The 23653-nt window shown below is 38.4% G+C and overlaps 1 protein-coding gene across 2 annotated transcripts in view; it reads left to right on the plus strand.

Annotated features, from left to right (window-relative positions):
* Nucleotides 1-23653, plus strand: part of LOC122576009 (protein neuralized) — a 113542-nt gene that overhangs the window by 56681 nt on the left and 33208 nt on the right. The window lies entirely within an intron of this gene.

A 23653-nucleotide genomic window follows, 5' to 3' on the forward strand; every position in this document is an offset into this window, starting at 1 on the left:
TCGCAGTGTAGCGCGTATCGAGCACGTTAGAAAATTAATTCCGTTCATTCCCATAGATTCGCAAATTAATTGGTATTTTTTAAATTTTGAAGATGAAAATATCGCTAGCATATAGCTATTCGTTGTAACAGCGAATGTAATTCTTAGCTGTTTTCGTAGCAATACGAATCTGCATAATTAGCCGCGGTTTAACGATTGCTGTGAACTTTGACACATTTTACTACCTCGTTATATCGTGGATTATCGTAGGATGGCAATAGTAGATATTGTTCTATGACGAGCTTAATGGCTATATTGAAACTAGCAAATCCATCGAAACGACTTTTCTCGATCTTTTATCTTGGTAGATGTTTTAACGATGTTTTAATATTCATTCTTATTGAAATAGAAATGATTACGATGTATCTACTAATTTTTATTATACGTCATAGCATCCTTTATCTTGTTTTTTTTCTTCTTCTCTATTTCACGGAAGCTTCGAGTTTGAATATCTCTGGGATTTTTGATTAATCATCGGCAAATATGAATTTATGCTTGTCTATGTCTACGTTATGTCTCTTTAGGTGATTCATCGTACACTTGGGAATATCTGCTTCCTTAATTCGTGAAATTTCGTTTTATAATACGATACTTAGAATCGGATAAAAACTGATTTTACATTTTTGAGTGAATGATCGAATAAACTTTCCTTGTAAGGAATTCCGATAGAGAGTGATTTGTAGAGGTATTCTAGAAATAACTTTATTGAAGAATCATCTTAATAAAATAACCGTGACCTGGTTCCGAGTGTATCGCAAGTTCAGTTAGTCGGAGCAGCTCGAAGGAAACACGATCTCGAGATAAAACGTAACTTTCCGTTTGACACAGATTAAAACCACTTTCGCGAAGTCCTTTGTCGATGCTCTTGTCATATTTCAAATAAATTTTCCACCATATTTCGCAACCTTTCATCTCTGTTCATTCTTTTCAATTCCTTTATCAAATTAAAATTAATTAAGAAAGCAAATCTAGCGTGCGCTAGCTTTTAGTTTTAATATTTCTCGGAATTGTGATATTTATCAGTTTTAATATTCTGCGTGGAAAATTAGTTGAAACTTACTCTAATACTAATTGAAAATTGTTCTATAAATGGTAAATGGCAATTTCAATCGCGCCAAGAATCAAATGTAAAAATCGAAATAGCTTTCACCTGGATATAGTACAAAAATAGAATATTTAATTAAGTATCATAGGTGATCCAAATAAAATGTTAAAGCAATGCTTAATAAGCGTACTCTATCTCTCAGGACAAATGAATAATTTAACTCGGCCCTTGATGATGATGCCTCGGAAGGTCGTTAGAAGGCTGCAGGGCTCCGAGGAACCTTTCCTACAGGATCGTTAGCGCTCCCGCTGCTTCCTTTATTTTTAATCGCTGTTTTCCCACGTAGCGTCGAAGTGAAAGGTTCCTCGAGATAAAATAAAAACGCCTGTGACGCAGCGGCGTGCCGCCAACTACGCGTTTACTTACTATTAGATTAGCCCTGTCACGATTCTTCAGTCATTTTCATTTACTCGTACAAACTTGTGACTCTACGATTTCTAAGATTGTGTTTGACAATCTTCTAAACTTTACAAAATTTATCCGGTGCCGCATCTAATTCGTTACATCATTTTATCGAGTCCAGTAAATAAATAAGGTGATCGTATTAAATAAATCAAACGACTCTGGAAAGCTGGAACGATAAAAGATTTAAATCTCGATATACAGTGCCTAGGAAAAGTATTTGTACGTCGTTATATTTGTCACAGCGTTTATAGATTAATTAATCAAGTTCAAGTGCATTAAGTTTCATATCAGTCGATTGTACTTTCGTACGACTAGAAAAATTGAACACTAAAAGTTTAACAATTTGAAAACGAAACGTGGAACCTGACAAGAGAACGCTTTCATTGGAAAATAATGGCGTGCACAGATAATATTTGTAGCCACTGTACATAACCTAATTTCACTATATGCAGATGGTTAATAAATCGTGACCAAGTTCGATATCCTCGGCCACAGTTTCATCTGATATCCTTTAACCGCGAGACTGTAATGGAAAATCGAAGTCGGTCATCCGATGCAAGCTTTATAACAGGAATACGAGCCTTCTATTCTCATCCTTCCACTTTCCCTTTCCTAATTTCGAGTTCAGCTCAGGGACACGTCGTGATCGCGCATTCAATGATATCGAAAGGGGAGGAACGTCGGGATATCGTCGCCGAGGAGCATTGAATAGAGCGAATCGAATATTCTTAGCAACTTGCACGATCCACTTTCGCCTCTCGAGGACGTTAAAGATTGTCGGTTATTCCCGGAAAATCCGATAACCTATATGCTAGCTCGCTGGAAATGTTCTATCCGCTAATGAGACGAAGGATGAATGTTTTATTAATATCATCATCTACCTGGATATCGAATGTGTTTCGCTCCTCTTTTTCTTCTACGAGAAAAAGTCGATGGTCAGGTTTTGGACTTTTTGTCGACAACATGTTAGCATTCGTTTTCTTTCGTTTGGAAGTCGCTTTATATTTTATGAATAATCACGTGGACAAAAATGTTGCGTATTATTAATTCTTCCGGAGGATTCGAATTTATGGATACATTTTTTTCTTCCAGTCAGATTAGATGCAATTCGATGTTACTGTATCATAAACAACGTTTAATTCCTTTCTTACATTGTACTACCTCTGCATTCGTTTCTTCGATGCATATTTAATTCCATACATTTTCTTCAAAAAATTCATCAGGACGATAATTGTACACGCACACTCTCAAAATTCTCAGGATATGTTTTGTCTTCAATAAACTCAATATCTTCTATGTAGATTATGAACTTTAAATTGTACGTATTTTTAGAAAAATTGCTAATATTCTCGTCGGGTTAAATGGTCTTTTAACAGTTACCTAACCTTCTCCACGTAGAAAATATAAGAACTATCCTGAGGCTTGTGAGTGCTAGCGTATTTACAACAATTTACGTTCGTGCTAATAATTTTTCAAATTTCTCCAGGGAGTTCCTCTTCGAAAACACAAAATAACCGCCGTAAAGTCGCCAACCAAAATTCTATAGTAGATAACAAACTGCTTGGAAATCTGCTGCTTCTCCGTACGAAGCGCACCCCAGGGACAGAAGTTCCTCAACAACCCCAATATTAATATTCCATTACGGTGGTTCTCCTTCCGTTGGAGCAGAAGCAGGACTGCTGCGACACAATGGAAGTAGGTCGTTGAAAGAGAAGTCCTCCGGCTGAAGTCGTCATTTCCTCCGTTATTTTCGCGCACAAACCCCCCGTTCATCCCCTCGTTTCCGTCGCTTTCCACCGAACAACGGCCAGATACCGCGCTTATCCGCGACTCTGTCAACGGGGGTGGATTTGTATCGTTGCGGCTACCGTTCGTCGTTGACCGACTTTTTGCTCAATGGGTGATTTGCCAGTTCTGATGAGAGACAAAACCAAAGGGATTCGGGCTTCGAGCCCTCGTTTTACCCCTTTTTTCCTCGCTTCAACGTTTAATTCGGATCCCGTTCGAAATAATACTCGTTTCGATCGATATCGTTCGGTATTTTATACGTGTTGTTTAAAAACGAGCCAAAGTGGACTGATAAATTCTAGACATACTTTTTATAAAATTCTTAATTTCCTTACGTAAGTCGATCGATGTGCAATTCCCGAGAAAATCACTTAACGGATAACGTATGTTCTATTTGCATAAAATGACAATGTACATTTGTTTCTATATTTCTGTCTCAAAAATTAAGCACCTGGTATATTGAATCATGAATATATTTCTTTAAAATTTTCAACATATTCCCACTCTTCTTTCGTGTGAATATTTCTGTTGTGTGTTTTCAACATAACTCACAGATATACGACATAATACATACATATACAATAAGACAAATATAATAAATTGTCGAGAATCTAGCTTCCTATTTTCCAACTTTTCTTCCAACCGTAACATCTCAATTACACGACTCTGCGAACTCACAGATTACTGTAACACCACATCCAACTTTCCCCTCTTCTAAATATCACAATTACAAAACCCTCCACCCTAACAAACCTCCAAACCGTCAAACCTTCTCTTTGCAACCCCTTCGCGATTAAACAACCCTTCGACAAACGTCCACGAGCCAAGGGAGAAGCCTCAAAGAATCGTCTGGCTGCGAGAACCAAAGGGAGCATCCTCCAGGCGTGGTCGTCATCCCGGTTATTTTCTAGTCTCGCTGCAGAAGTTCGTCACACGGTGGCTCCGTCACGGAACCGTATCGTCGACGTTCCTCGTTGACCGACTTTCTCCTCAATGGATGATTCGCCAGACAAGAACGACGGAGACAAACGAAACGAACTCCTCCAAAAAGAACGGAGGAGCAAGAAGGACGCGCGTTCGTTCTGCCCCTCTTCTGTCTTTTTTTTTCGCTCGTCACCCTTCAACGTTTCCCGGTGCACCCCGTTCTCATCAGATATCTGTTGTTCCCGGCCGCGCGACGAGCCTCTTTCTAAGAACGTTCGCCATTGTCGGCGACAGCTTTCGCCAAGTGGAAACTCTCCTCCACCACCCACTAGCTGCCTCTCTTTTTTCTTCTTTCTTCTCTGTTTTTTTTTTCGCCTCTCGGCCAACTTTTGTCTTCCACCAGCCAGCCAGACGTCGCTCCCCCGCGAGCCACCGAATCTTTCACGAATTTCAGATGCGACAATGCACGCTGCAAGGACAAAAAGGCCCTGTCGGAGTCTGGGTCGCGGCCGTCTGAATAATCGCGGATTATTCGAGAAATCTCGCCAACCTCGTCCTGACTGCTCGCGAACTTGCGCGCATCCGGTTCTTCTTCCTCTTCCTCGCTTTCTCTCTCTCCCTCTGTTCCTCTTTGCGAGTTCTCTGGGTCGCGGAATTGCGCGCAGGGTGTTAGACGGCTCGGAAGTTGTTTGGGTTTCCGCTGCGATTGACGGAGAAATTAAGATTCGGCCTTTTAGGTTGGCGTGCTAACGGGGTAGATAGAATTCTAGAAAGGGTGGTTTCTCGGATTGCGGAGAAGTCGCTAGTGTTCAGAATTGGAATTTTTGAAATTTCTCCACCCTGATGGAGTGTCTTGCTTTTTTCTTTCGATCTTTAATTGGGGTAGGATTCTAGGAAGGGGTAGTTTTTGAGATCGAAGAGAAATTGATAATGTTTAGAATTGTTCGAGTTTCGGTTGTAATTGGGACGGGAATTAAGATTATGTATTTTTAATTCGTTAATGGGATAAGTAGAACTCTAAGAAGGAGTGGTTTCTCGAATTGTAGAGAAGTTTGTGTTTAGGATTGGTTTCAGGAATTTCGTAACACTTGTAGAGTGATTTCATGGCCTTTTTTTCTTCGAATGTTAAATGGATTTGTAGGAAGTGTAATACCTATTTGAGATACTGAATTGTGAAATTAGATTTCTGATTTACTGCTTAAGGAATGGGAAATGTTACGACGGTGCGTTATGGCTCTGTTGTACAATGCCCCCTTTCTTTTACGTCGATGCTCATTCACAACAGTCCATTGTAATCAGTCGATCGAAATCTAGAACTGTTTCCTCGACGATCCTTCGACCTCCGAATCAGTGTTTCTTAACTCCTTGCACGGTAAAAGATTTTGATCCACTTATATCTATAACCATCGCAAAACAGACGTTTATTTTCCATTCAGAATATTCATTTTTATTAAATTAATAAAAATGGATCGAACAATAGAACAACTAAATTATCATCGATTCTCAATTTTTCTTGCAAATGTCATAGAAAAGATTCTCTTTCTCATCGAAGTGTTTGTCCTTCGTTATTCATCCTCGTTAAATAACAAAAAGGAATATTCGTTTTTCCTAACAATTATGTAACGAAATAAGAATACCAATTTTCTATTTTATCGGAGATGTAATAAAGGAAGTTTACGTCATGGAGTTTACATCGTTGAAACGAGCTTGGTCTTGAGGGGCGTTGAAAGGGAGAAAACTCGGCGCGAGAAATCTTCAAATTTAATGATCTTCGGGTTTACGACCGGGGCTGAAAGGCCCAACTGTTCCATTTTTCATCTTTTTCGCTCTTTCCCGTGCTTAGTCTTCCGCTTTTACGTGTCGAATTTTCTTTAATGGAAGAGATTCAAGAGGCCAACGCTACGTGCGCACCTTTTTGCGCGACACTTTGTGGGAGGTCTTTGAACCGTATTCCTTTAAACATTTTCTATCGGACAGACAATACACGTGCAGCCCATAAAACATTGCTCTCCCTCGTGTTTTTATTCTCTCTCTCTCTCTCTCTTTCTCTTGTTCGTATAAAAAATCTGTTTTGTTTTCTGCTTCATCACCGAACAAACTCAGGTTTTTTGCTTCCACTTCTCTTGGGAAGATTCTACACCTTCAGTTCGAAGAACGAAACTTGCTCTTTTATTTACGTTGCCTGAAGCTGTGGAAGTTGGCATCAGGTTCTGAATTTTTATAGTTCACGTACTTCGCGTATAGCGACAAGTTGGTGCTATATATTTAACTTAGTTACTATCCTGGTGTTAAATTAATTCCAATTTTCAGTTACCTAGTTTAAGGAACTTGCTTTTAGATTATGATAAAAAAAAAAAAGAAACATTTGCTCGACGATTCTTAGAAAGAAAACCCCAAATCTCGTTGCAACTTCGATTTAAAAAGTATATCTTTATACGAGATTTAAAACAACTACAGTAAATATCCACCCAAAGGAACGATACGAAGAAACAAATTTCAATTATATTGAAAATACGTATGACACAATTGAATTATATTTCTCTCTACACTCCTTAATATTACAAAAGGAATTTATAATTTCCTTGAAACTTTCACTAACAAAAGAACCCTGTATCATATAAAAGCAAACCGAAACAAATATGTCTCCTCAAAATTAACAATTAGATGCTCCTTAAAACTTAATCTCAACAAAATTTCCAGAACCATAAATTTGACCAAAAAAAAAAAAAAAGAAAAAAGGAAAGAAAAAATATATATCGCAACAGTATTCGTAGAAAAAAGTCCACCACACCCATCCAGGCATTTCCATTTACAAAAAGTCTGCCTTTCATCCTGCGCCAATAAATCTGGAAATGGAAGAAGAATTTAGCCAGCGAAAATTCCAAAAAATAATTCAACGAGGCAGAACCATACGTCTGGCTCGGTGACTTTAATGGCTGCACAGGCGGCGTCTTCGTTCGAAAAGCAAGAAGCCCGATCGTCTGACAGAATTCGCATTCGGCTCGATCATTCTTCTAGGGTAGCAGGTGTGCTCGGTCAACCCTCGTGCGTTTATCTCGCTCGCCACCCTTCCTCGTTCCTCCTACCCCTGCTGTTGCTCGATAGAAAAGAAAAAGAAGCTTCTCGCAGAGAAACGAGCGTACAGCCATTCGCACAGCTGACGAGCCTTTAAAACTTTCGGCGCTGGCTTTTTACCTGAGCTCACGTTGCATCGAAATGGCGAGGCTTCCTCTCTCGGATCTCGAATCGCAAGGCACGGTCATTATTCGGACAATAAACTCGTGGAACGAGCTTACTTTCGATCTGCCAGCTTCGATTCTGCCTGAATAGAGGAATCGTGTAGATTCAAAGGGAAATTCCAAATCGACCGGCGAAGGAAGAAGGGAAATTTTTGTTCGCTGGGAAAAAAATGAAGAAAAATGAAGCAGGTTTGAGAAAGCGGAAACCGAATCAGATTTGTTCAAGTTGGACTGGTACACAGCATAGGGATGCCATTGTTTTGTGAAAAATTGTGCTTGCAAGCGAATGTTGCACGATTGTGAGTTAATCCTTGATTTTTGTCATTTGATTTGTTACGTACCTTGTTATTAACCTTGTTATTAATTTTTCAAGATAAGTCTATCGTAATTTTTATTGCGAATTATGTAATTTTAAGAGTTTGTTACAGTTTATGTTTTGACTTCTTTATGACTTTAGAATTTGTTACTGTTATGATGTACATAATTTATTATTGTTATATCTTTATTGCAGTTTATGTTTCTGTTAAAATTTTGTCGGCCATCAGTTATTTTAAACAAAATAGTTTTAAAGAAAGAAAAAAGACAATTACAGCCAATGCTGTCTACTTTCCAAGCTTCGCCCTATTCAAGTATGATTCTTCTTCTCTATCTATAAAACTTTATCTCACGTAGTATCCTACAAGACATCTAAATCGTAGCTTTTTGTAAATCATCACAGTTTTTCCTTCCTTAGTTCGTTATTATACCTGACGTTCCAAAAAAGCAACATCACGAAGGCCATTCCCGCGAACGTAACAAACTTCAACCACCACTCTTCTCAGACAATGACCAGCAAGATCGTTCTCTGTGAACCTTTTAGACGTGCCACGAAACGATGACAGCCTCTTCTTAAACCGCAATCTTGATCCCCTAATGCCTTGACCAAGCATTACTTCCAAATAAAACTAATCGCCATTATTCGTAAATATCAATTCTCACTTTGAGATCAAGTTAGGAAAAGCGGAAGGTTATATTCGATTATTTTTTTAAACGTGAAAATATGGAGAGCCAAAATTCCCTCATTTTAATACGCAGGAACACAAAACGTATCGTATGAATCGCAGTCGATGAAGATCACAAAAATGAAATCTTTCAAAGTGTACAGATTGTACATGGATCATGAAGTATGTAAAGTTTAAGAGTCACTTTTAGATTACAGAAATTGGAAATATGGAAAACGCTGAAAATTCCGACGCAATTGATATGAAAATCACAAAGAACATTTCCAAAGTACAAACTTAACACAGCAGAATGTTTCCAGAGTTCAAGGTTCACAAAATCGCACAAATCACAGAAACATTTCCAAGCTATAGTACTTGGTCAACACACAGTACACGAGGATAAGGAGGTTTTCAAAGTCCGCGTACAGGTCACAAATTACAAAAGGAAAATTTCCAAGATCCAAACTTCATACATACGTGGTTCACAGAGAACACAGGGCTTGCAAAATACAAACTTCTTTCACGAATCACAGATTAATAATAATGAAGTTCCCCAAAAGCACAAAGTTCACGTATGAATGACAAAAAGGGGGGACTTCCAAGATGTAAAATTCACAATAAAAATAATAAATAAATATAAAATTTCCAAAAAATACAAAGTTCATGTATGAATCCCCCAAAAACAGGGATTTCCGAGGTGCACAGTTCACACTCAGAGCATAGGTTTCTGATCAGAACCTCTCCCTCTCTCTCTCTCTCTCTCTCTCTCTCTCTCTCTTTCTCTCTCGAGTTCCCGGGATACGCATCGGGTTATTCCGCGTCCGTTCCTCCGTTGCCTGACTCGTTCGCGGTTTTTCTGGTTCTTTTTGCCTCGGTGAATCACTCGGCCCTCCCGCGGCAGAGATTCTCAGTTGGCGATCTCAGCTCCGCGGCGAAACGCAGGTGGAAAGAGAGTCGCGGGTATGGCGGCGCACACCAGGATAACGACACGTGTCTCGTACAGTCCTCGGCCGCTTCCTAGACGGAGAAAAAGGCCGTCGACAACCACCGTGACTCATGTGCCGTTTAAGGTCGAACCGGTGAGCTGTCGAATGGATTCGTGACGAAATTCCTTCGGACAACGAACGATCGTTGCGTAAGTCGAGTGCCCAGAGAATCGATCCAATCGAACAATAACCTGCCATCGATCTGTTACTCTTGTCGCAGTCTTTGACGTGTTTTGCGTGGATTACGTGGATAGTCTTGCAAAACGGTTTCTCAAAGGAATTTGCATTGACTAATGTGGATCGGTATGTAAGTATTGGGACACCTGTTTATTTGATACATTTATTCCAAGACTTGGGAATATTTGGTATTTCATGTTATTAGTAGAAATTCATATTTTTAGAAAGGCAAATAAAGGAGCAGAACCCAATGTTTTATCTACTATATTCCATGACTGGTCGTAAACTTTGCATATTTTACATACCTTTGCACGTTGGGTGCGTTATTATATTATTATATTTCTCATGAATGTATGAAAATCTGAAAATTGTAAGGCATGTACAGTTAATACAAAAAGTATTGGCACATCGTTGTATTTATTATGGTACTTATATACTCATTAAGTTCAAGTATATTAAATTTCTTATGACATATAATATAGTACTTTCGTGTGATTACTTAACCTGATTAAAACTTTAACGCTATGAAAATGAAACGTAAAACCTAAGAAAAAAAAACCACTGCACTGGAAAATAAGGGTGTGCGATAATACTTTTCGTAACCACTGCATGATGCATATCAGGTTCGCAAATAATACACGTAGAATGTGAAAGTAGTAAAGAGCAATTTGTACTAAATATCACTAGGTGTCCTAATACATGCTTATAATATGAAGCTGGTTCTCGTTTGTAGGAGACATCGTTATAACGTAGATTTCAGGTGCCAGATAACAGGAATTGATTTTCTGTTTACTCAATCGACACCTTTGAGGTTTTCACTGTTCGATCCTTGATCGCATAGACGGTCCATCTTCCTCTATATCTTAACATATTTGTTAACCAACTCTTATTTAACTGGAAAAAAAGACTTCACCCTGTTTTTCTCTACAATCAAACAACTAATAAATTTTAATAATTATTCCTCGGAATTAACAGAAGCCAAGATCCACGATGGAAGCTTCAAAAGTCTCGAACAAACAGGCAATCGACTCCTCCAACCAGGAAACCTACGATATAATCTTTGGAAAGCATTTCTCTGAAATTTAAATGCCAACTAACAAACGTATCAAAACCTGAAATCCTGAAAGAATTTCACTTCCACGATTATCCACAAGTTGATCACTCTCCATAGTCGTCTGGTTGTGGAAGATCTTCGCTCACGTGGCAAAGAGGAGCCAGCTTCCTCGAGCAGCCCGATCACTGACCGTCCTCACTGACTGGTCAGGTTAGTTTGTGTGCGTTCACACCCATCCACCCACTTTCCGCTCAACCTGTGACGTCACAGCATCGCGAATGGAACCCGTCTTTGTTCCCACAAGCGTTTCGCAAACCGGTTTACCAATGGTTCCGCGTGCCCTGTCAGCTGGCAGGACCGTTTAATCGGTTGGAACCGTTTCTATTTTAAAGGATCGCCCATTTTAAAGGATCCTCCTCGACTCCTCATCTTTCCAAGAATAGTTCATTCATGTCTGTTAAAGCGTTGCCAAGCGTTCCATCGCGGATTTAGATAAGGATGAGCGAGTAGATTTTACGCACGTAGGCGTGTTGTCCTTACGACGCTACTCGGCTGCTATCTATTCTGGTTAGACTTAGGTCTTTGGCAAATCGCGTGTTATCTTTGTATTGCCTTTTGACCTGTTCAATGGACTCCGATGGTTTACACGAGGATGAAGTGCGTGGAAATTGGGTCCAATGATTCGGCTGTTTGTTGAAGATTTGGTTTAAGTGAGATATCAGGATATCGGGATATTAGGTAGATAGGATTATAGTTTTAAGAGAGATGTTGGGAGTAATTCATAGAGCTTTCAGTATTCTATGCATACTGTTTTGTGTTTGATAAAATTGGGTAGAACTTAACGTAATCGTAATACAAATAGTAAGTTTGAACAATAATTGATCTTACTTGGATGCTGAAGAAAATTAGAGAGAGGTGTTTGATATTGGTTAACTAAAATGGTTTCGTTCTTCGATAACAGCATGTTCAATCTCATAGATATATATACAGTGGATTAAAATTCACGGTATAAGTGTGATCAGGGGAAATCTTATGTGGCTCAAAATAAGACGAAACTCGAGAAATAAAGTACTACGTTGGAAGCTTCGTTTTTCAAGAAAATTACATTTGCCTCCTACCCAGTTAGAAGCTAGTCAAGTTCCTGTATACTTGATAAGTTTTTGAACTCGAAGTTTTGAAGCCTCCACGTCTGTGATGTCAAGTTTTCGAGTTGAAGTGGTTTGGGGAGTTGGTTATGATCCAGTTTCGAAGATTTCTGTGTCGTATGTCTTTTATCGGTCAGGTATTTGGTAGTTTTTCGAACTTCCTGCAAAGCAGATACGGAGGACGGAAACGAGACTGAATCACAGACCGGAAACTCGTGTCATCGATGTAGTGTACCTGAACGCTATCGTGAAAGAGATTTCCACGAGCAATGTGCTAGCTTTTTCGTTCTTCCTGTTCCCTTTTATCTTGCATTTAGAGAAATATTTCCAATGCTGAACCTTGTTCAGTTCCGAGAATCCTCTGTTAATCGAGCTTATGTTGCTACGATAGATCTACGTACATTTCGCATTCTTCTTCTTCATTTAAGAGATTAATTTATTTGAACATATACATTCGAAAAATTTCACTATTCAGCTCGTCAGCAATCAAATTGGTCTGAAAAGACGAGCTCCATTTCTTATGAAGTTCTTCATTTTATTAACCGTTTTATTGCAAATCTTAAAAATTATAATATACGTATCTTATAATTATACGTTATATTATATTATATAATAAAATTAAAAGAAGGTAATGTATCTAAAAAATTGAAATGTAATATCTAAGTATAATAATATATCATAATATAATACAGTTAGCACTGAGCATCATGAAAATCAAACGATTTGTGTCCATAAAATTCCCCACAAGAGAGTTGCGTAAGTAATTGTATCTTCCACGGTCAGTGAATATTAAAAATAAAATGAATATTAAAAAAAATATCACGTCTGTAATCGTCCCTGAATACATCTATTTATAGAGTTAATCAGCGTGACTTCCGAACGATTCAGTTAACAGCTGAAAATATGTGTCTTGCGATCCTTCTATCCTCCACTTTCTTGCTGCGGTTCTTTTTACAAACTTCACTTCTCCTATGCACTAGACCACAACTATATACGTAGGATCGTAAAATTGAAGAAGAAGATATAATAACTGACTCGAAGCGAGAAATAGTATGAGAGGAATTACACGATATCCAAGCAAGGATAGCCGCAGAGTACTTGTACGCGTTTGGAGCTCGCGGAAGCAAGGTGCGTGAACACCCCAGACAGCACGTGCAGGTTCGACGAGGTGCGCGTACCGGAAGTCGCGGCCACTTAATGGATGCGTACGAGCCTAACGTACGCACGTGCTCGACGCTCCTGTGGAAATTCGTCAGTTCACCCAGACGAGACGCATCCACCCTGAAACGCACTTCTTATGCTTGGTAGTTTCACTTCTTTTTGATGTACACCTTCACCGCGATCTTGATCATTCTGATCTATGCTTGGGTTCGCTGATCACCTGGACTGGATTCGAGTTGGTTTGAAAATGTTTCTTCGAGTTGATGAATTCAACGTGCAAGAGTTTTTCGGAACTGCACAGTTGCGTAACTCAACTTTTATCACCATTGGATTGTTATCTTTATTGGGTTACAAGACATGGAAAATTATGAATGATTCGCTGCAGATTATTTCAAGATTCAGGTAAATTTTTCGTGTTCGTGGAGTCGGAAGGTGAAATCGTTTGGGACGGCTTGCCGTGTAAACGAAATTTTATTACGTCTGAATTATTTATCGGATTTTTCATTGATTAACCAAGTACGAAAAATTGTGAATCGCTGCAAGTTATTTCGAAGATTTTTTCGATTCTTTCGGTTTACAGAACAGTGAAACAGGATTTTTTCTTTTAGGGATAGCTCGCGCTTTCGTCGTCGTTTGCTTGGATTTTGCTTAAGAAAATTTACCATATCGTAGATTTTTTCGATTTGTGAAACGAAAAGGCGACATTTTTTCACGTTGCATGCCCTATAATTGGACTATAATAATGCCGCATAATAATATGTGTAGTATTATAATAATCGATTTAATAAAAAAAATTATAAACGATTTAGCAGAAGGGTCGTTCCAAAGCGGAGCGTGGAATAAAAGAAATGGAATGTGGAGAGTGAACTGTCAGCAAAAAAATGTAATTCAAACCACTGTTCCTCCTCATCTTCAATTTTAATAGTTCCTACACTACAAACTCGTCTTAATAACATTTTCCTATTTCTTCTATCTTGATTTCTCTCTTTCTCTCTCTCTCTCTCTCTCAAATCAACAACATATTTCACTAGTTTCATTGCATAAAATATCGACGACGGCACATTTGCTACAGAAAGAAGTTTCTCAGATTGTCGAAAAGGAAAAAGAGAAGTGACAAGAGGCCATCCATTTAATCTTGCTTTCGCCTGGACGCGTTCTTCTTTCGCAAAAATAAATTTTCATCGTCGAAATGGCTGGACGGTTGACTTAAAGAGCGGAATGTAGCTCCGTTCGAACATCTGTCGTTGATAGAAGTGCTTCCAGAAGAAACGAGGAACGAGCCAGGAGAGCTTTCGAGCAGTTCATTTGGTAACGATTAGTAGCCCCCGTTTTCTCGATGAACTCTTCAACTAAATGGTGGATTCTCGACTATCGACTCTCGCAGGAATATATTTTTATTTTCCCCAGCTGTCCACTGCAACGATCTCAATAACGAACTTTCTACAATGATTATCCTGTTATAGAAATATTTTATTAGAAATATCCAAAGCATCTAAGAAAATGATTGTTATTTGGTTTCTGGAAAATAGAATTCGCAAAGTGTTAGAAATTTTAGATTCCTAAATTCTAGCATAGAAGTTGAAATTCTTTGGAAAAATAAATTTACGTTTGATATTAATTTTATGCTAATAAATTTCCTATTTTTTTAAATAGCGAAAGATAGCTTCATTTTTTCTAATGGAAGATTTAATTTACCGTTATGGAAGGAAGAAATTTAATTAGAAAGGATCATTAAGGATTGCTAATATTTCGTTCGTTTTCTAGATAATTATAAAAATATTCCATTAGAAAGATACATTAATATCGATAACGTTAAAAGAAGATAATCCCAAATTGAAGACTTTTCACTACAATGAAATTTTTTGGAATTCCATTTTAGTTAACGTCCAGTTAACTCATCTCTCGCCAATTCTTTCTACGAATATGAATTTCTATTGTTTGAATGGAAAATCAGAATTAATGAAATCTTTGTCGAAGACACCAAACAGTTTCAAACGAACGGCGTTACGTTGTAGATAATAGCGTAACAAATGCGTGAATTTTGCTAGAAATAGCCTGAAAGAAATAGAATCTGTCGTCGACAGGAGGACAAAGGGGACGTGGTCCATTCGATCGCGAGCTTTTTCACCGACAATGCACTTTGCTCGTGTCGTCATCTTGAATCTCTCGGTTCTGCTACGGAGAACCCCTCGTCGAGATTTATCGAGGTTGCCTCTTTAAGGCTTCCTTTTTCTCCGTGGATGCTCTACTGCACCCGGGAGCGTTCGTCGTTCTTTTAATGGAACAAACGTTGAGACATGGAGGCGCTGAAGCCATTTTTCAACTCGAGAGCGTTCGCCTTGCAGCTTCTGGGTTTCTCCCTATCAATTCTTCAATATCGTTGCACTTGTTTCTCGATAAATCTGTGTTAGCGAACGGTCACTGTCGTCGAAGGAAAGTAATTCTTTCCGCAACCTTGCAACGGATCGTGGCGATAATTCCATTTGAATACAGAAAGCATTATAGGAAAAGAGTCTTGATAATTTATTTGCTTGTTTTATAAACCCTGTCTATCTTTCGTTATCGATTTTCAAGGAAGTTATCGTTGCTTAATATTCTTAAAATCGTATCGATTTTGCTTGTCTGTTCTCTTTACTAGTTTCAGTCATTTTTCTCTTTGCTAATCTTTTTAAAGATTAACAGAGATGCAAGTCTTCTGAAGATTAATACAGTTACGGAAGAATGCCGACGTATGAATTAATATATCAAAGCTTATAAAGATTTCCATGTCTTTGCTAACTTGAGAGGTGGAAAGAAAGAATTAAGAACATCGCAAAACAACTTCTGCGGAACAGGGAAGACTAACTTCGATACTTTATTCCGTTCGCCAATAATAAAGTTCATCGGTAAAAAAGTCTGATTCCCTCTTTACCCTTCGATTCTTCTATCTCGTGGAATAAAATGAAATGAATTCAATGAATCTTCTTAATCTACACTGCTGAAGTCTCACCGAAATTCTTCCGTAAATCTGACCTATTATTAAACGTTTGTAGAGGATCAAAATCTAATTTTACTCCTCGACCATTTTTTCACGCTCAAACGTTAAATTTATCTTTCAATCCCATCTGTTTGATCTCGTTCTCGTCTTATCGTCCGGCAGGGATGAGTCATTTTTCTGAGCAAAGTTAGTTACCGCGGGGACAATGGTCCTTTCAGCCCTCGGCTCGAGGCTAACTTTTTTAAGGGATGTCCCTTTTCAGCCCTTCGCTCGAGACGCATATTACTCCAGGGAACACGGGACCGACTCTAGACTTTAATGGAACAAATGTTGCGAAACCGCAAATCGAAATCGTCCGCGCTGCCAAACGGGAATTGAACGGTGGCGGTTTTTTGAACAGTGTTCTCGATCAGCTTCTCTAGCACTCTCTTTTTGTTTGTTCGACGTGTACAGGAGTTGCTTGGAAACAAGTGTATTGCATTGTTATCTCAGCCGCAGCAATTAAATTAAATTGGGTGATGCGAAAGATATAGCTTCGTAAAGTTTTAAATTGAAAATATACTTTGCATAGGCTTCTGCTATATTTTTGAATTCAGAAATTACTTGGAATTAACAAGTTATTGTTTAGATTCGTACATCTTTGAATTTAAGAAACGTTTTAGACAGGCTTTTATGCTTTGAAATGTTGAAATTATTGTAGATAGGTGTATTTTCGGATACGGTCACAGGATTAAACGAATATTATAAAATTCGCAGACGCTTGTATCTGTAAATGTGGAAATTATTTCAGATATATTGATACATTGGATTTAGGGATTATTTCCTATTTTTATTTTCCTCCTCCGTTAATACTATTTCTTTCTTGTTTATTCTGAATTTTAAGACGACTTAAATTACATCCTTCGTATTAAATCTCGCTTATCTAATACGAAGTACGACTTGAAATTTCTAAGAAGTTTCAACTTGAATTCGTAATTATGATATCAGAGAAAAGGAGTAATTATGCAGTTGAGAATGCCAGTTTTGTAGATGTTTTGAAGATACCGCGAGCGTAGAAGCACAAGTAGATTTATTGTATCTACTTATGGTACGTGGTTATGATGAATTATTCATTTTATCAGATTAAAAAATCAAGGTGCGCATACTGCGAGTCGAAGTAGCTAGAGATCATCGTACGATTTTCCATATTATACAGGAAAAGCGATGTTATCGCGGAGAAACCTTCAGATTTTCTGCATGCGTGCGTCTAAAATGAGGCATTAGAACAAACGGTCTACTAACGAGATGGAAGATTAGGAAATTCTACTTTTTAGACCAGAATATATTGGCACCAACCTCAATTTTTCAAGTGAACATACCCCGTTAGAATACTTCACTGAACGACCTACTAATTTGTCGTACAGCAAAGCAACATGCACGAGAGAACCTTTTCTACCCTCGATAAACACAGGGGAAGAAAGCAGAAAATCAGTCAAAAATCTGTAACAAGCTTATTACAAAATACTACGAACGTACAGATTAATAAAACACACCAATATAGACAAATTATAAAGCAACATAAACGAGAAAGGGCGAATGCTCGAGAAAGGAACAACCTCCCCTAATTTCGCTTCTGAAGTAGACAAATTTCTTTCTACATTATACGCCACCCTTCCTATATACGGAATAATGAAATAAATTGATATATACAAGTCGCAGAGCAACATAGACGAGAAAGGATGAAAGCCGGAAGAAAGAGTAACGCGGAATTTCGCCTCAGGAGCAGAGAAATTTCCCGAAATTACTCAAATTACCTGAGAACAAGAAAAATCCGCCAAAGCAATCCAACAAGAAGATCAACCACGCTTCAACCGTAAATTTACCTTCCTCCGCTTCTCTGTTCACCCGAATGCTTCGTTAAGTACGCACCTTCTTCCCCTAAAAACTCGCCGAAACCATCTCGTCCGTCGAAATTCTCACCCCCTACGCTTCAAACTCTTGAAAGTTCTTGCTGGCAGCCAGGTCCCAATTAAAAGTTCGCGAGCCACGTGTCCGTCCGTCCGAGGCCACTGCAGTCTGATTCAGCGATAATCGCCGGAAGTCGGTCGAATTCTTGTCGGTTTCCCTCGTCCGCCTGGCGAAAACCCGGCGAACGCGGACAACGGAGGCGATTGGTCGCGGCCTACGCTCAATTGGTCATCCCGCGTGGCGCCCTGAAAGCGAGACGAGACGACTAGCAACGAGTGGATGATTTAATTGTCGCGTGTCAGGAGTTCAAGTGTCGGCGAACGTGCGATCGGTGACTGCGAACGCGTCTTCAACCCGCCCACAACGTTGTACCCGGGGTCAACATTGTCGACGTTATCGTTGCTGATCGCAGGAAGTTCGCCGGGAACCAGCTGTAATTGCCACAATTAGCCCCGGTCCCGGAGCCGAGGATCCTCGCTAATTGTTAATTACATCGCGAGAATTGAGGAGACCTCTTGCTTGCCAGCTTTTTCAAGATGGTTGCTTAGAGGATGGAGAGAGGTTGGGTCGAGGTTTCGGTTTGATTTTAAGGTGGTGTAGCGGTACTTGAAGAAGAAGGTTAGGAGGAGAATTATGAGAAGTTGTGGGTACGTAGGAAGTTGTTGGACATAATGGGTTAGATGGAGTGTTCTTTGTTTGAATCGTAGTTCCATCAGTGTTCAAATTATATATTTGTAAGGTTTGTTCGCGTGCAAGGTTTAATAGGACGGTATAATAGTCCTGGTGACGTTGACTTTGTTTGGGAATACTAAGAGATTTTATTTAGAGAAATTGTAAGGGATACAATAACGTGGTGGAATTTTTTCGAAGGGTAAAGGGGTTGTAACTTCTACCTTTATAAATTTATTCTTTTTTTTTTTCACATCTACTTATAACGTTTAGCTTTTATCGTATTTGGCGAGAAATAAATTTTCTATTTTCTGAAAATAAAGGAATACGAGAACGAATTCGTTGACTATTCTTAGCAACAATCAAATGAAACGCGAACAGACCACTGGAATTCCAAAATATCGCAATGCACGTGTATTTTGATAGTGATGAAGGTTACGTTTTATCGACATCCTGCTGGCAGCTGGTCCCCTTTCGGTTCTCCGTTGCCATAAATCCGAAATTTATTTAAATTTGTTCAGACTTCGCAAGATCATCGGCGGATTAAAATGGTAGATCCAAGTTGACGCGTTAATAATATGGTTTTAACAATTTCTATCTATTTCATTTGGAAGGAAGTAAACGTATGGAAGCTGTCAAACATGCGATAATATTTTCGAACATCTTAATGTCGTTGGACGAAATTCAATTATTTCTCCAGTCATTTGAATATTATTTCATGTACACTTTAAATAAACACAGAATCCTCGATCAGATATTCCTGGACCGAAATGAAACATCGACAAGTAAAGCACGAAATTTGTACCAAGGAAACTGAAATGAACGATATATGAGAAAATACACAGCGTAAAAGAGAAACAAGCTTCCGTCCACAAATTGTTTAAAATTAAAATTATCCAAATCCGAGAAAATGCACCTTTGTGCATTATTTTGCAAAATTATTTAAACCCTTAAAAAATCCTCAAACCATTCTGACTGTAACTGCTCTGTTAATTATAATATTAAATATATACACACACATTTATACTGTCAGACCATGAGTTCAGACAATGTTTCCAAATGACCGAATGCTAATTAGACGAGAGTTAAAATCCAGAATATTTTTCAAAGCATACATCGGATGATTTACTGCACAAATGTTATATGTCCACCTTTAGCGTTTCCGAGAAAAAACACAATTTTAAAAACTCAATGATACGCTATAATCGAAATACTCTTCGCATGGTATTTATCATACTCATCTTTATCAATGCCGCTATGAAATGGATTGCAAATCGCGCGCTGGTCCTTTTCAGGAACCTGAAGTGACAAAAGTGAATCTTATGAAAATATTTCGAAATAAACAAAAGGATGAACAAAAATATTATTTCCAACAGACTTATGAAATCGATACAAATGTGATATTTATACAGCATAAGGAAAGGAACTATTTGTTGCATATGAAAACCGTAATTTCACGAAAAGTGGACGCACAATGTTTGCGCAGTAAACCGTCGACATCTCCATAGAAACTGAGAACCACGGTGAACCATTGACCCCCGCGTAAACCGAGAAAGTTCCCGGTGAACACAGCAACGAGAGCAATAAACGTTGGATGAGTAAAAGACGTTCAAACCGACGCGGCGTCTTAATCCGCTCATGCACACCGTTTCCTCCAGCTCCTTTTTATCCTCTAATTATACCTCACCCAGGCTTTTCTTCTGGAGTCTGGAAACTCGAACGATCTCAGCATCGATGGACGATCCGTGATAACATCAAATAGCCACTCGACAGTCTTCGAGGAACATTTCGTCGTTCGGTTTGTCGTGATTGAATTATCCTGGTTAATCAACGAGCTCTATGGAGATTAGGCCTAACCCTTGTTCAAGACGATCTCGTGTAATTCGCGACCCTTTTTTCTTTGATGGCGGGCGACTTGTTAGCGTCTTGGGATTTCAGAATGGTTTTTGTGATGCAAATGAACCGATAATATTCAAAGATTGATGTTGGTACTTGAAATGAATTGGAGGCAGAAGCAACGGAGGATTGTAGAGTGGAAGGTTTATTTTTGGTTATTTGCTTGTGATCTTTTTGTCTTTGATGGAAGTCTGGTGTTTTATTTTTATGGGCTAATATTATTTCGTTAATGTCTGAATTTTTTCAGTATTTGAGTTTAAGTATTTTCTATAGTTTATAGTTTATTTAATTTGTTGGTTTTTTATGTAGTTTGTAGATATGGTTTGTTAATCTGTTATGTAGTTCATATTTTATGTAGTAGATATCATTTTATATGATTTTTTATATTGTTTATTTCATATAGTTTATTGAATTTATAGTTCAGTTTAGTGTTTCTAAATCTAATCTTTTGTACGGTTATTTAATTCTCAAATAGATTGTAGATTGTATGGTTTGTTAATTTGTAATATAATTTATTATATTGTTGTTTCATATACTTTTCTTAATTTATATCTATAGTTTGGCTTTCTTAAATATCTGTTTAATTTCCCCATTGCGTTAACTTCAGCAAAATTCAATCTGCAAATTGAATAACACGTACTTCGAGTGCATCCGTTGTGTTCGATGGCCAATATGAGCAAAACTTCTGGAACATTAAACACACAAAATGAATTTATTATTAATCTAATTTCGTTGTTCGCTTCGAACCTCTAGACATAGTTTTACGTAATAAACAAGTAAAAGATTGAAATCATTAATTAGTACAATAATTTACATGATTAAAATTTCACGTAAAAATCTTCAGAACCCTCCTGAATTCTTCGAAAAAAAATTTCTTAATTTAAAAGTAATCGCAAGAACAAGAAATACCTCACGACACCTGGGAATTTTTCAAAAATTTCTTCTTACTCTCCACGTTAATCATCTTTACACAATATGGTCGGATTATACACGCGGATTCATTAGGATCTTAAGGGGGATAAGCTTCACGGCCCATCTGCCATAATATCCTGAGGGGAAGTTGCTGGTTTCTCGAATGGCTTCCCCTCACACGATCCCTTCCTTTCTTGCTTCCTTCCTTCCTTCCTTCCTTCCTTCCTTCCTTTCTACGCCAGAAGCTGAACGAACAAAAACTATCCGTACGTCGTGTTCATGGGAATTCACATGCAAATCCCGATGACAACAAGGTGCCTTTTCCTTTCCCGAAGCACGCGCAAAATCGACCATCTGTTCGCAGGTATGGAAATTGGACGTGTTTCATCATCCTCCATTGGGTTTCAATCAAATTTCAACCGTTCGTAATAAGTGTAGGTATAACCATTAACCATTTTTTTTTTTTTTTTTTTTTGTAACATCTGAATCGTTATTTACAATTTTTAAGAAGGAAGATGGTTAATGGTTTGCTTATTTTATTGAATTATCCAAGTTCAAAGCATCAATCAACAATTTTTCAATAATTCGTAAAAGGAATTTCATCTCTGGTAAAGGATAAACAAGGAAGCAATTAAAAGAGAATTTTATTTCGGTCGCTCTCTTGTGTGGAGCATTTCATTCCAATTTCTGCCCGATTTTCCGGCCTCTATCGTTCGTCAATCCGCCGACAAACGTTAATGGGAAAGTGCTCGAAATAAATCGACAGAACACTCTAAAAGCTATCGAACCTCCGCTTATCGATCCGCCGACACCAGAAACGCTCTTCCGCGTTTCACATTTTTTCCAAAGTAATATCCTCTTTGGTCGCAGTTCGTTCAAAAACTCAAAGTGACTCGAACATAGAGGAAAAGATTCGTTCGTCTTTCGAGAATTCTCGAAGGACGATTTCCCTTCGATCGGAAGGATGATTCCTCCATCGCGTGTGCGCGAATTCATCATCGTCGATCACCGATGAAAGATCCAAGTAAACTTATCGCTTCCCCTCGATTTTTATTTTTATCAAACGTTCCCTTCATTCATCTTCTATAAATGGTTTTTACGCTATCTTGCAATCACGACTCGCCGATTCAGCAAACAGCTTTTCTTGATATTTCGTGATATATCGAAGCATTGAGAAGATATTGATTGTTCATTCTTGCGGATTCCGAACACGTGTAGAATAATAATATCAAAACTTTTAACAGGAAGAAATAGCGTAACAAAATACAATAATCCAGTAACAACTGAATAAAATAATATCTCAGAATTGTAATATATACAAAATTATGGAGCTTTTAACAGATCTGCAAAGCCATCCATTAAAGTAGAAATTCGATTTTTCATTCGATAAAAATAATATAATCATAAATACAATTCAGTAACAACCGCATAAGATAATATTTGAAAATACAAGATTATTGCTACAAGATTATGTACACTGCGGTAGACATGATCCTACTAAAAATTCAATCCCTCGTTCAGGGAAACGCTATAATGGCACAGTGCAACGTTTTAGTAACCAGCGAATAAAATTTACAAAATGTCCAAACATCTGTAATATGTAAGAAATATATATAGGGTTTATATACCTTCCAAAAAGGTATAGAAAACTACGCTACCAAAGATCTATTTCCTCCAGACCAAAACCCAAACATTTTACTCCTTAAAAGGATTAGTCGCGACGATATGTATCTTCCAAAGAATATGAAAACAATCTACTTCATCGCCTATAACAAAAATAGTTACTTAATAGGAAAAATAGTTAATAACCTGAAGTGTAGGAAACAGGCTACCGAAAACCAACATCCTTTCCTAGAGCAAAACTCAAACATTTCCTCGATTTTCATTTGCATACTCGAAGAAAGAGTTTAAATCCATGCTGAATCGCAGTGAATCGCTTGGCGAAAAATGGCTGAAGCCGCGTGTGCGGAGGCTGCCCTCGCGACAGAGGCTGAAAGCTCCGCGGAGCTTTTAGCCGTGCTGTGTCTATAGAGCTTGCATATCGTTATCAACCCCCTGACAACAGCCGGTCTCCTGTCGGCCCGGGATCGATACAGCTTCTATTGCGATATCAACGCGCAAACCCCATGGCCGGATGGGCGGCGGGGGTGGCGTAGGATTGCGCAACACACTGCCCCTCCAACCCCGCCTGCTAGTTCGCCGTTGTGGAAATTCTATAGAAATCGCGCGTCGCCTCGCGACGAAGGCTT

Source organism: Bombus pyrosoma, linkage group LG15, assembly GCF_014825855.1.
Source record: "Bombus pyrosoma isolate SC7728 linkage group LG15, ASM1482585v1, whole genome shotgun sequence".
NCBI classification, from domain to species: domain Eukaryota; kingdom Metazoa; phylum Arthropoda; class Insecta; order Hymenoptera; family Apidae; genus Bombus; species Bombus pyrosoma.